Source organism: Carlito syrichta, unplaced genomic scaffold (assembly GCF_000164805.1).
Source record: "Carlito syrichta isolate Samal-C Ts95f unplaced genomic scaffold, Tarsius_syrichta-2.0.1 Scaffold307957, whole genome shotgun sequence".
In the NCBI taxonomy this organism is placed as follows: Eukaryota; Metazoa; Chordata; class Mammalia; order Primates; family Tarsiidae; genus Carlito; species Carlito syrichta.
This window is the reverse complement of record NW_007252053.1, coordinates 1,346-15,394: the sequence shown is the minus strand read 5'-3', so window position 1 is coordinate 15,394 and position 14,049 is coordinate 1,346.

The window sequence follows — 14,049 nt, the reverse complement described above, 5'->3', positions numbered from 1 at the left end:
TAGTTTTTCCAACATGAGGATAGCAGTAAAAACTAGTAGCTTGCTGCCAAAGTAGGCAGACATGAGTTGGAATCGAGAGTGGAAAAAAATTCAAGTGTTTTCAGATGATAGTGAACTCTGAAGAAAGCAAACAAAAGGAAAAAGGCCACACCTTTGCTAATTTAAGAAAAATCCTGTTAGTGACAGATGGCACAATGAATGAATATCAGTAGTGGATTTCTGGAAATGATAGAACCTGAGAATTGCTAGTAAAATCACCGCAAACATTCCCAGTACTTAAAAACTTTAGGTATGAATGACCGAGACCCAATGAGGCTCCAGTGAAATGTACAAGTTGAAGGATTTAAGAACTAGCTGCATTTGCATGGTCTCCTGAAACCACTTACAGATCAATTGGTAGATTTATGAGCTTACGATATTTAGCAAACTTGTGCCCAATTTTTGGTGACTACTTATCATTGTAAAGTGGGGGACACTCCCCCCCAAAAAAATTCATAAAGAGGGCCTCCTGGAGAACAGGCTTTCCCTGCTAGGTAAGTGTTTTAAAGCCCATCAGCATCAGTGTGCCAGCTGGAGTTTTTGTCAGAGGCTATGTTACAGAGGAAGCATCCCAAGTTGTAAATAGATGATTGGTTCTTCCCCTATGAGAGTAAACCTACCCACACTGACCTAAATGTCCAGTAGTTTTTGACCAAAAATGGTATGACACCCATGCCCCAACCTCCCTATTCATACAATCTCACCCCTGGCAATTTTTTTTTTCTAGCATGAGAAAATCCTCAAATGGAAACATTTTGCCAATTTGGGAGTGGTGAAACAATAACAACAACAACAAAAAGCAGAAGAACTAAAAGACATTAAAATTGATTAGTTCTAAAACTGTGTTAAGCAGTGGAGAAAGCATCTCAATAGGTGTATTGCATCAAACAGAGAATACGATGAAGATGCTAGAATTTTAAACAGGTAAGAATAAACACACAATTAAAAAAACAATTCATGAGGCTTTCTTTGTCCCCCCCTAGAAATTTAAGCTAAATATTATAATTAAGTATAAAAATGAGCACAAATATTAATGATCAAACATCAAGGAAGTTGTAAGAATTTTCAATATAAGCACAGGCAAATGACTGAAAAGAAACTCAGCAATGGTCAGGACAGTAAAATATAATCCAAGGTTTATCTCAAACGTGCACATTTACATTTTTTAAATCCTGCAAAGAAACAGAAAAGTATGACCAATACTGAGGGAACAAAAGCAAAAGAGTAACAACTATGACGACAACAAGAGTTAATGAAAGCTGATTCTGACTTGTGTTAAAGTATGGGCTTCAAAACAGTTATTATAAAAATGAAAGGACGAAACCCAAATGGGGTAGCTTTAGTCAAAGAGTAGACATTTTAAGCTTTGTCATGCCTCTTTAGTGTTTTATTTTCACTTGTTCTCTAATCTTTAATAGGGGACAGAACCGCTTTAAGGAGATGGTCATTGATGATTGTTTTGTTAAGCCCAAGCATGCTTTAAACTAATTATTTTTCTATCCAAAGTATTTGTCTTTCTGCCATAAAGGATCAAGCTGGTCTAATCTATTGCAATCAGTCCTTTCTGACTTATGTGACACAGACCACCACCAATGCCAACTACATAGCAACCTTCCCACCTTCCAAAGAAGTTTCAAAAGCATTCAGTCTGAAACACTGGCTGCTATGTTTTCTTCAGATGCCTGGCCCCTTTCGCTCCTTTCATAAGTGGATTGACCCTCTCTTTCTCTCTTTAATCTATCTTTGAAATAAACTATTTTTCCTAATCTAATTTCTGTACCATTCTTTTCATCTTGCCCACAGCACTGGCCAACTGACTTAACAATAAATGATCAGATTTTTATTTTTAAACTATGCTCAAAGACATTAAAATCAAATATAAATACAATGACTCAACAAATAGGGATTTTCAATAGAGATACTGAAATTATTAACAAAGGATTATATGGAATTCTGGGAATGGAAAGTACAATAGCCAAATTGCAAGATTCTGTAGACTCATTCAATAACAGTTTAGGATGGCAGAAGAATCATTTAAATTGACCAAAAAAATAATAAAAATTAATCCAAAGGGAAAAAAATCTTAAAGAAAAGTGAAAAATGCTTAAGGCCTCAGACTTCAGGAATTTATAAATCAAGGTGAAAATACCAACACATATCAAATGGAAATCACAAAGTAGAAGAAAATATCTGGAAAAGATATGTGAAATTCATAACTGAACACATTATAGTTAAAATGTTAAAAGGCATATAGAAAATCTTGACCATATCAAGGAAAACTAGACACAGTATATACAGGAAACAGTAATAGAACTACAGGTTAAATTTTCATCATCATCAATGGAGGCCAGAATCCTGACAGGGAAATGTCATTATTAAATGCTGGGAGAAAAGGGAAAACAATAATTCAGTTTCCAGTGAAAATATCCTTCAAAATGAATGGAAAGTAAACATATGTATTGGTAAAAAAGAATGGATTAATTAATAATGGAGATGTTTTGGAATTAATCCAAGGGAAAATTTTTCAGGAAAAGACAACAGACAGCGTTCCAATTAAACAAGTAGGAATGAAGTCCTCCAAAGTAAGATTTTTTTTAAAAAAAGAACAATTTTAGAAAGAAAAACAAGCAATAAATATTCCTCCAATGTATGTGAAGTTCAAGCCCAGAAAAATCCAAATTACTCTGATCTGTGTCAGAATGACAATTACCTTGGTTGAGATGGAAGTAGCATTGTTGACTGAAATGGGACAGGAAGAAAGCATCAGGAGAACTAGAAATTTTCTATAGCTCTATCTACATGGTGAATTTACATAAGTTTTATTCAGTTACACGTTAAAGATTTTTACTCTTTACTCTGTGTGTCTTATCTCCACTTAAAATCTAAAATTCACTGAACATAGACTTTTTTTTTTAAGGTTGGAATCTCTCTGTCACCCAGACTGGAGTGCAGTGGCCGCTCCCGGCCACCGCAGCCTCGACCTGCTGGGCGCTGGCAATCCTTCCCTCAACCTTCCAAGTAGCCAGAATTACAGGCATGCACTACCACGCCCAGCTGATTTTTAGATTTATTGTAGAGATGAGGTCTCGTTGCCCAGGCATGTCTCGAACCCGTGGGCTCAGGCAATCCACTCACCTCAGCCTCCCAAAGGTGCGAGATTACAGGCTGAGCCACTGAGCCTGGCGAACATAGACTCTTAGGTTGATAAAAAAAAATAACCAAATATTAAAGACTCAGTCTATTACAAAGCAATGCAACATGTGCCTGAGAAAGTATAAAAGAAATCAAATCTGGCCGAGCTTGGTGACTCCACCTATAATTCCAGCACTTTGGGAGACTGAGGCAAGTGGATTACCTGAGCCCCTGGGTTCGAGACCCACCCAGGCAACTTGACAAGACCTCGTCTCCACAATAAATCAAAAATTAGTCGGGTATGGTAGCTCATGCCTGTAGTTCCGGCTACTTGGAAGGCTGAGGCAGAAGGATCGCTGAAGCCCAGCAAGTCAAGTCTGTGGTGACCAGGAGCATACCACTGCATTCTAGTCTGGATGACAGAGTGAGACTCCAAGTCAAAAAAAAAAAAAAGAAAGAAAGAAATTCAAATCTTCTGGAGAAAACAGAAGGAAACATTTATAAAGTTATCATTTTGAAATATCTAATGAAATATAAATTAATTGTAATAGCTTACTTGACATAAGTAACTCAACTCTATTTTGTTAAAATTCTCCATCTTAGCTGCCTGCCTGAGCTAAAAATGACCCCCCAGTGTGTATGTGTAATTGTTGTAACATTCCCATGTCCACAGACCCCCAGCCCTGTTCCCCTGAGCAGTTCATGCTGACGATTTTGAGCTATTCACACTGACCATTTGAAAACTCCCTAGTTACAAGTTCTGTGTAATTGTATGCTTTGTTAACTGAAATCAGATGTTATGCCAAGAAATTGTTCTATGAAAAATTCCACCTGCCACATCCCTATAGCATAATCCTATATTTTGTTCCCTTTTATTTTCAGTTACTTGCTCCCTTACCCCCTGCTATATAGCTCAATTTCAGTCTTTGCCTTTATAAGTTTCAAGGTAGTTTTATTTGAAATCAAGAGCCTTTTGGCGTGAGCCCACTCTTGACCATATGCTATTAAAGGACTCATAATTTGAACTTGGTATGCTGGCGATTCTCCTTTCTCGTAATCTGGCTATAACATTTGGAGGCCCCAGTGAGATAAATCATCAACACAAGCAGCGACTTCACTCTGGCTCTCCCCGGCTGGCTGGAGAGATTGTAGGGGAGCTGCTTCCTGAGTCATATCAGGGTCCCATAGCCTCCCATCTGGCTCAGAGGGAGTGGGAACAACTTCTGGAAGCTTATTGCCTCAAAAGAACCTGAGTCCATCTATGATCTCCTGGGAGGTAAGAATGTGTTTTGTTCTGTTTATGACCACAATTTCTGTTTAAGGGAGTCACAGCCTGATGAGGTCTCCTTTTGGACACTATTTATTAAGCCCAGACATTAGCTGAATAAAGTCTTCTGGTTTTCTGCCCTGAGGTTGTTCCAGGGATCTACAACTCTTCTGACTTGGTCCAGACAAGTGCTGTCTGTCATTGTGTTTTAATTATTTGTTTGTTGTCTGCTTGTCATTTGATATGGATTCTCAGAGTTCACAACCTGTCAGTCCTTTGGACTTCAAGTTAAAGAATTTCTCTGTTGCATATACTGAGGACTATGGTCTCCGTCTTTCAAAAGGCAGGCTCCAGAATCTCTGTAAAATAAACTGGTCTGTGCTTGATATTAGATGGTTCTCTACATGGTATCTGGATGTTCATGTTACTGAGTCTGTTTGGGAGTTCATTGCAGGGACTCCTAGTCATCCAGTCCAATTTCTCTATATTGACCAATGGTTAAGTTTGGTCCAAAACCCACCCCCTTGGTGGAAGTCATGCTCACTTGAAACTCCCAGCCATGTCCTGGTTTCCAAACTTTTAGTTCATAAACCAGGAATTTCTTGCCTTCATCTGTTTTATCTCCATCCTACTTCTACTAGTTTATATCCTGTTTTATAGGCTGATAAGACTGACGATCCCCTTGAGGATCCAGTTATCTCTAGCCCTAATCCTCCACCTTTTGAACCTCAGGCTTCCTCATCCCCTGTCACCTCGTCCACCTCCCCTATGCCTTCTTCACCTTTGACAACCCACCTCCATTCTTGGATTGATCAGACCCCTGTCCTTCCCCTCCAGGAAGTTCCTCCACAACAGGGAGCAGATTGGAATGGGTGACTGTTTTTTTGTATACACCCCCATTTCTTCTTCTTCTCATTTATATAACTGGAAGAATCAGAACCTGTCATTCTCAGAAAAGTCACAGGTTTTAATTTCTCTAATAGAATCAGTTATACGCATGCATCACCCCACTTGGGACGATTGCCAACAACTCCTCATAACTCTGTTTACCACTGAGGAGGGGGAGCGCAGGAAGAAAATCAATACATATTAGAAAAGGATTTTCCCCCATCTCACCCGGACCAGGACCCCAATACTTCAGCAGTGTCCAAGGCATTGGGTACCTATCACCAGGCTCTATTAACAGGTTTAAAGGGGGCAGCCCGGAAACCTATCAATCTTTCTAGAGCCACTGAAATTCTCCAGGGACCTAAGGAATCTCCAGGGGAATTCCTTGAGCATCTCCAAGAGGCATATTGGACCTACACCCCGTTCGATCCCTCTGCGCCTGAGAATGCTTGAGCTATTAATTTGGCATTTGTGACTCAGGTAACTCCAGACATCTGGAAAAAGTTACAAAAACTTGAGAGCTTTTCAGGAATGAATGTTTCTCAGTTACTTGAAATGGCCCAGAAGGTTTTTTATAAATGAGATGCTGAAAAACAGACAGACTGCTGACAGAGCTGCAAGAAGATAAACCAAAATCCTAGTAACGGCTCTCTTGCCCCCAGGAACTGATTCCAAGTCCCTTCATCAAAAGTCAGATAACCAGAGGGGCCAACATGATAAAAAACTGAACACATTTGGCTGGCAATGAACCAATGTGCTTATTGTAAGGAACTACGGCATTGAGCCAGAGATTCTCCCCACTCCCCACAGCAAGAAAACCCTAAGTCATTTCTGGTTCTGCCCTCTGTGGGAGAGACTGAAGAGGTCAGGGCGCTTTTTCTTAGGCCCCCAAGACCCCATGGTAACCACCACTATTGGGGAGCCACCCTTCAAATTCTAATGGATGCTGGGGAGGAACACTCAGTCCTAAAGTGATTGGGACCTATGTCTAAAAAACAGATCTTGGTCAGGGGGCAATGGGGGCAATTACTAGTTGTAAATTAACTTCTAACCAGATTGCCAATTTGGGACAGAATTGAGTCACCCATTCATTTCTCATAGCTCCAGACTGCCTGTTTCCTTTTATAGGCCAGGACTTACTTCAAAAATTAAAAGCCACTATTGTATGTTCACCTGATGAAACTGAAATGTTTGTTCCTACTGCTTATCAGCTGCTCTTAACTTTTCCACTCTCTGAAGAATATCTTTTGACTTCTTCTAAATCCTCTACTGAAAATGCTCTGTCAAGTTTTCTTCTACAGTTACAGCAGGGATTTTCTTAAGTCTGGGTGGAGACCAACCCACCAGGATTGTCGAAGTATCACCCTCCAGTTGTGGTGAGTCTTTTGCATCTGCCACCCCAGTCCATGTATGGTAATACTCTATGAGACTCTAAAGGCTAATATACTAATAGTATGCCAATCAGCATGTAACACTCCTTTCTTGCCAGTTAAAAAACCTGGAACTTCTGAGTATTGGCCAGTCCGTGATTTGAGGGAAGTCAATAAATTGGTTGAAATTATCCATCCTACTGTCCTCAATGCATACACATTGCTCAGGCTGCTTCTCCCCTCAGTATCAGGTGTATACTGTGCTAGATTTAAAAGATGCCTTCTTCTCTATTCCTTTGTCCCCTGTTAGTCAACCTATCTTTGCCTTTGAATGGCCAGATCCTGACATAGGGGACACCAGTCAGTTAACTTGGATCTGGCTGCCACAGGTTCAAAACTTCCCTGATACTTTTTGAGGAATACCTACAACAGTACTTATCAGGGTTTCATGTCACGCACCCTGAATGTACTCTTCTCCAGTATGTAGATCATCTCTTGCTTGTGACAGTGGACTTGAACACTTGCTTACAAAGTACCAAAGCTCCATCACAGCTTCTCCAGGACTTGAACTACCATGTATAGGCTAAGAAGGTGGAGCTATGCTTAACTGAAGTCTCTTATCTGGGATACAAGCTAACAAAGGGTAAGCGAGCCATGACCTTGAACTGGAAAAAAGTCACCCTCCTAATTTTCATGTCAGTGACAAAGAAACAGGTACAGGAATTCCTGGGAGTGGCAGGTTATTGCTGGTTGTGGATCCCAGGATTTGCTGCAATTGCCAAGCCCCTTTATGCAACCATGACAGGAGATCAGCCCCTAGAATGGACTGCCTCTGAGGAACAAGTGTTCCAGCAATAGAAAACAGTCCTGATCCAATCCCCAACTTTTGCCCTCCTAGATGTTACCAAGTCTTTCCACTTATTTGTTCATGAACAATGAGGAATTGCAAAATGGGTCCTCACTCAGACCTTAGGACCTTGGAAGAGACCTTATTTGTCAACAAGACTGGATCCAGTGGATTTGACTGACCCTCTTGTCTCTGGGCCATTGCAACCATGGCCATACTAGTTAAGGGAGCAGATAAATTAATGTTCAGCCTGAATCTAAGTTTGACTCTTCCCCCTGCTGTGGGAACTCTGCTTCGAGGAGCTTCTGGCCACTAGATGTCAAATGCTCACATCATTCAATATCAAAGCCTCTTACTTGACCAACCTAGACTAGCTTTCTCTCGTACTCAGTGCCTCAAACCAGCCACCCTGCTGCCTGATTGACAATCTGAAAACGCCATTTCATGACTGTAAAGACACGCTGGACATCTCTCAGGTTAGCCAACCTGATCTTCGGGACATTCCTTTAAGTCACACTGATGCTGACCTATTCACGAATGGTAGCATCCTGGTGATAGAGGGAGTCCACAAGGCAGGTGCAGCCATAACCATGGCTCATAACATAATATGGTCACAGGCACTGCCCCAAGGTATCTCAATCCAAAATGCTGAGTTAATTGCTTTAACTCAGGCCCTTCACTGGGGAACAGGAAAACAGGTAAACATCTTCACCAACAGTCAGTATGCTTTCACTATACTCCATGTGTATGCCAGGATCTACAAGGAATGAGGTCTTCTTACTGTAGCAGGCAAGACTGTAAAAAATAATGAGGAAATCTTTATAGCTATATGACTCCCTAAAGAGGTAGCCATTATACATTGCAGAGGACACCTCATTTCAGACACTCTAGAAGCAACTGGGAATTGCCTGATGAACCAGGCAGCTCAAAAGGCATCAGAACTCAAAGTTGAGTCCCTAACTATATTGCTAACTAAAACTTTTCCAGCTCCTTCTCTTCCAAAACAGCCTACCTATACCCACGAGGAGGAGGAACAAGTGGACCTAGCAGGAGCTTGTAAAAATTCCACTGGATGGTGGATCAAGGATTGTAAAATTATTCCACCTGAGGTCCTGGGATGCACCTTGGTAAAACAACTACATTCTACTACCTACTTGGGAGGTACCAAAATGACTGAGCTGTTAAACCATTTTCATCTTATTAATGATTTAAAAAGTATAGCTGCAATGGCAGCCACTATGTGCTCTGCCTGTGCCCAAGTCAATGCAAAGCAAGGGCCCAGATATCCAGACAGCAACAGGGTCTGAGGATTAAGTCCCAGAGAAAAATAGGAAACAGCTTTCACTGAAATAGTCCTCCCCACATGTGGGGTATAACTACCTACTGGTGTTTACTGATACTTTTTCTGGATGGGTAGAGGCTTTTGCCACCAAAAATGAAACTGCACTTACGGTTACAAGGTTTTTATTAAATGAAAGTATTCTTAGGTTTGGATTTTTCCTCTCTATTGGCACATTTCTTTAAAAGTCAGGCTCACGGCCGGGATCGGTGACTCAGACTGTAATCCCGTGCTTTGGGAGGCTGAGGTGAGTGGATTGCTTGAGTCTGTGTGTTTAAGACCCACCTGGGCAACTTGGAGAGACCTCATCTCTACAATTAAAATTAAAATTAAAATTAACCAGGCATGGTAGTGCACACCTGTAGTTCCAGCTACTTGGAAGGCTGAGGCAGAAGGATCGGCGGAGTTCAGCAGGTTGAGGCTGTGGTGGCCAGGAGTGGCCACTGCACTCCATTCTGTGTAACAGAGTGAGACTCCAACTCAAAATAAATAAATAAATAAAAATAAAATAAAAGTCAGTCTCACAAAGGCCAGAGGAAGTTTGTGAACGGGCTGCACCACTGTGGTATGGCCACCCAGAGTTGTGCATCTGTAAGTCTCTCTAGAGACCCCAGGTTTTCAATCCTTTAATGTTGATGTAGTTGCTTCTAGTTACCCTGCCTCTGTACCAGCCTGGGATGCCCTGAGAAAAGGCAGAGATGCGAGGTATAGTGGTTTAAATCAGTGTCCACATTTTAACTGGTTTCAAGAGATTTCTCAACATACTTGGGCAATGGCTAGTCAGGAGATAGAAACTTCCTCTCCTCAAGATGAAGATGGGAAGATGTTATTTGGGTTAGAATAATGTCCCTATTCACTGATAAATAATAAAAGAGGAAAGGGGAATTAATGCTGTGTGACAGGGACAGGCACTAAGCAGCAGTGGCCCACACTTAGGTGAGAGGGTTCACTGAGGATGACCTTCTCCAGGGCTTCCCCCACATCTGTTCTCCAGGAAGCCAGGCTCCATGGGAGCCGCATGTGAGACTTTGAGAACACACTAACGGAGAGTGCATCTCAGATCATTACCCAGGGGATGTGACCTTGGTCTTCATTTTTTAGAGACAATTGATCACTAGGGACTACATTGGTTCAGAATTTTAAGTTCATCCCAATTCAGACTCCTAAGCTCAAGGAAGAAACAGATTTTTGTTGAGTAATCAGATCTAGCATACTAGTGAGCCCTTCCTGCTGATGCACTGTGAAAAATAATACCCAATGAAAGAATAGGAGATAGAATATTGGGTCTCCAAATAAAGAATAAGGTGAACTTCATATATTCCCTGGATAATGGTGTATCTGTGAGTGACACACATTGAAAAAACATTGCATCATCTTTGTGCATTTTCAGTGAATTGCTTGACCTCATACTGGTAAGAACAAAGGTTCAAGGTCATTACAAACAACTTATGAATATAATAAACATGATTCTGAGTATATTGTTTCTCCATTTCAAAAAAAGGAAACTCTAGCGTTACTAGTACAGCACAAAGGATTTTTACCCTCACCTGATCCTTTTCAGAGTAACTTGCAAACCTGACAGATACCTGTAAGACCTAATTATGCATTTACTGCAAACAAAAAAATTCCCCTATACAATCCCATTACAACTATAAAATACATCATTGTATCCATCATTAGGTGCATTCAATATTTTGAAGACTGTCCTCTAATTATATTTTGTGATAATGAATCTGAAAACTAGAAAAATCTCTCCAATCAAATCTGTGCTGCCTTGCTCTGACCAGGGACATTTGGGTACACTGCATCTGTGGTTGAATTACTGAGAGGAGCCAGCTCTGCAACTGTTCCCAGCCTTCCCTATCTGCTGTTATTTGCATGTTCCACAGGAACCAGCCCCCTGTCCTGAAGACTTATTAATGAACTGGTCACACCTAGTTCAGGAGTCAGTCTGAGCCAGGAAACAGAATGAGCATGAGAGCCCACAGTCAACTCCTGGGGCTCCTGTTGCTTTGGATATCAGGTAAGGAAGAACAAAACTAAGAACTGACTCAGCCAGTTTGCAAGTACTGCCTGGCCAATCAGAAAAATCCTCTTATAACTTGATTAATTGTGTTTATATTTGTTTTTCTGTTTCCAATCTTAGGTGCCAGTTGTGACATCCAGATGACCCAGTCTCTGTCCTCCCTGTCTGCTTCTCTAGGAGACAGAGTGACCATCACTTCCCAGGCAAGTCAGGGCATTAGTTAGTATTTGGAGTGGTATCAGCAGAAACCAGGGAAACTTCCTAAGCTCCAGATCTATTATGTTTCCAGTTTGCAGCCTGGGATCCCATCAAGGTTCAGTGGCAGTGGATCTGGGAGAGGTTTCATGCTCTCTATCAGCAGCCTTCAGTCTGAAGATGTTTCCACTTATTACTGTCATCAGTATGATGATACTCCTACCACTGTGTTACGAGTCATAACAAAAACCACCCAGGGAAGCAGATGTGTGAGAATGAGCTGCCCCAGCTACTCCCCCTATGCTGAGGTGTGTCCATCTGCTGAGCATTTTGATTAACTAAATATAATTTTATAAATGAATATTTGGTACAAGATCCTATTGCTAAACTCTTTGATTGCCTCAATTCTCCCTCTTTCTGATAGAAGGTAAAGGGAGTTATTGAATTCCAAAAATTTGAACATAAACATAATAACTTAAACTAGTAGTGAGAGCATAGGATTTATCTTACATACATCAGAGAGTATGTAAAATAAAAACAACTTTAAGACAAAAGGAGTACTTTAGGAATGGAAACATGAAACAAATATAGTAGACATGGGCTACTATGTCTACAGTATTGGACAATCTTTCTGTTTTTTCACTTATATTTGAAAAATTCAGATAATGGAGGTTATTACATGCTGAAAATGTAAACCTAAAAATAAATCCTGATATGTTTCTTGTGCAGTTACTCAGAGTTGAAGGGACCATTGTCTGGGTGCTTAGGTGGAGCGTTCACCACTGAAAGTATTACAAGCAATAAGGACAAGAGGGCTTTAGGTTTGTAGTTAGTAGAGGTTTAGTGAAGTTCCTCTGAGGAGACTCAATTTCACTCAATTCAACATAGCTGAGGAGTTTTTCAGAAATTTATCTGCCCCTAGATGTGATCTAGTCCAGATCATGTGGTTGGGTCTGTGGAGATGTAAAACGAAGTAGCATGTTAACCAGAAGGTCCATCAGGAAAGAGTTAGAAATCAATGACTATTGTTTAGAAATAAATAAAGCATAGTCTGAAAAGTCTTGGGAAAAAATAATCCTGACTCTTCATGAGATTTCCACCTTTCTACTCAAGCAACTCCAGTCTGTTGGCTAACTCAGGTTTCTGTCAATGTCCCATTTAAAAAACAACAACAACAATGAAAATAATCTAGCTCTGTGTTAGAAGTTGCCTTGTTCAATATTTTAAATTCAAAGTTCAACTATGTTCTCCTTACTCAGTTGGTTTTCTCTGTCTGTGCTAAGTCAAAATTTCTGTCCACATGCACATTTGCCAAATACGGCAGAAAAGCCAAAAGTGAGATGAAGGTTGGATTGATTAAAATGAGTTATTCTCTTCACTCTGGAATTTTAGATCACCTAGCCCTCATTTCCCCCTTTAAAATACCTTGTGATTTTATCCTTTTTCTATATTATAATTGTCGAATTTTAATTGTTCATATGGAAGGGGTACGATTTGATGTGATCAATATGTGTTGCATACTAATTAAATCAGGATAATTAGCATCTCTATTACCTCATGTTTTTATTATTTCTTTGTGTTAAGAATATTCAATAGCTTCTATTTGAGAAATGTCTTTTGAGCTAATTTTTCTGTTTTTAAGTCAGATTTTTTTTCCTTATTTCTGCTGAGTTTTCTAAGTTCTTTGCATATTCTGGTTATTAACCTCTTGCCAGATATATAATATGCAAATATTTTCTTCTACTCTGTAGTATCTCTCCATTCAATCAATTGTTTCTTTGTTGTGCAAAAGATTTTACTTTGATGTAATCCTGTTTTTCTAGTTCTGCTTTTCTATCTGTGTTTTTGAGGTCTTATTTAAAAAATTGTTTGCCGAGACCAATGTCAAAAATCATTTTCCATATGTCTTTTAATAATTTTTTTTCATGTGATATTTTACACTCTTTAATTCATTTTGAGTTACTTTTGGTTTGTGGTGAGAAATAGGTGTCTAAATCATTCTTCTGTATGTGGATATTCAATTTTACCTGCAACATTTTTTGAAGAAATTATTTTCCCTAATGTGTGTTCTTGGCAGTTTTGTTGAAAATTTGTGGTCACAGGTGCACCAATTTATTTCTGGATCTCTACTCTCTTTTGGTGGTGTATGTGTCTGTATTTATATCTTGTTGTGTATTTTGAAGAAATTGGGTAATATGATGTCTCCAGAAATTTTTATTTGTTTTTGCTTTCACAAGATTGCTTCAGCTATTTGGGGTCTTTTTGGTTCCATATGAACTTTAAGTTTTTAATTTACTATTTCTGTGAAGAATGTCATTTGCATTTTGATGAATATTATATTAAATATGCAGATAAATTTGGATAGTATGACCATTTGACGATATTAAGTATTTCATTCCATGAACATGGGATATCTTTCCATTTGTGTTTTATTCAATTTCTTTCATTACTCGTTTATAGTTTTCAATGTAGAGATTACTCACCACACTGGTTAAGTTTTTTCTAAGGAATCTTTTTTCAGCTATTGTAAATGGAATATTTTCTTATTATAACCTGGTTTTTACTTCTTCCTTCGCTTTCTGAAGTAATTAGTATATTGCTTTGTATTTTATTCTTGTCATTTTAAATACGTTTCACAGTGATTGTGTTGGCCTTTTAGTTACTACTCATTTGTATCAGGAAGTGTAGATACCTTTTCCTTTTTAAGTGAAATGATGTCTTGAATATGACTCCTTTGTTATGATATTGTTATAAGAAGAAAATAAAAGTTACCAGTTGACTGGGGTGGCCATGAGTATGCCACTGCACTCCAGCCTGGGTGACACAGCGAGACTCTAACTCATAAAAACAATTATTAGTTGTCATTTCTTGAAAACGAATTTGATTCCTATATTATATCAATAATTACATAGAAAAATATAAATTTTTATAGATTTCACTTAAAGT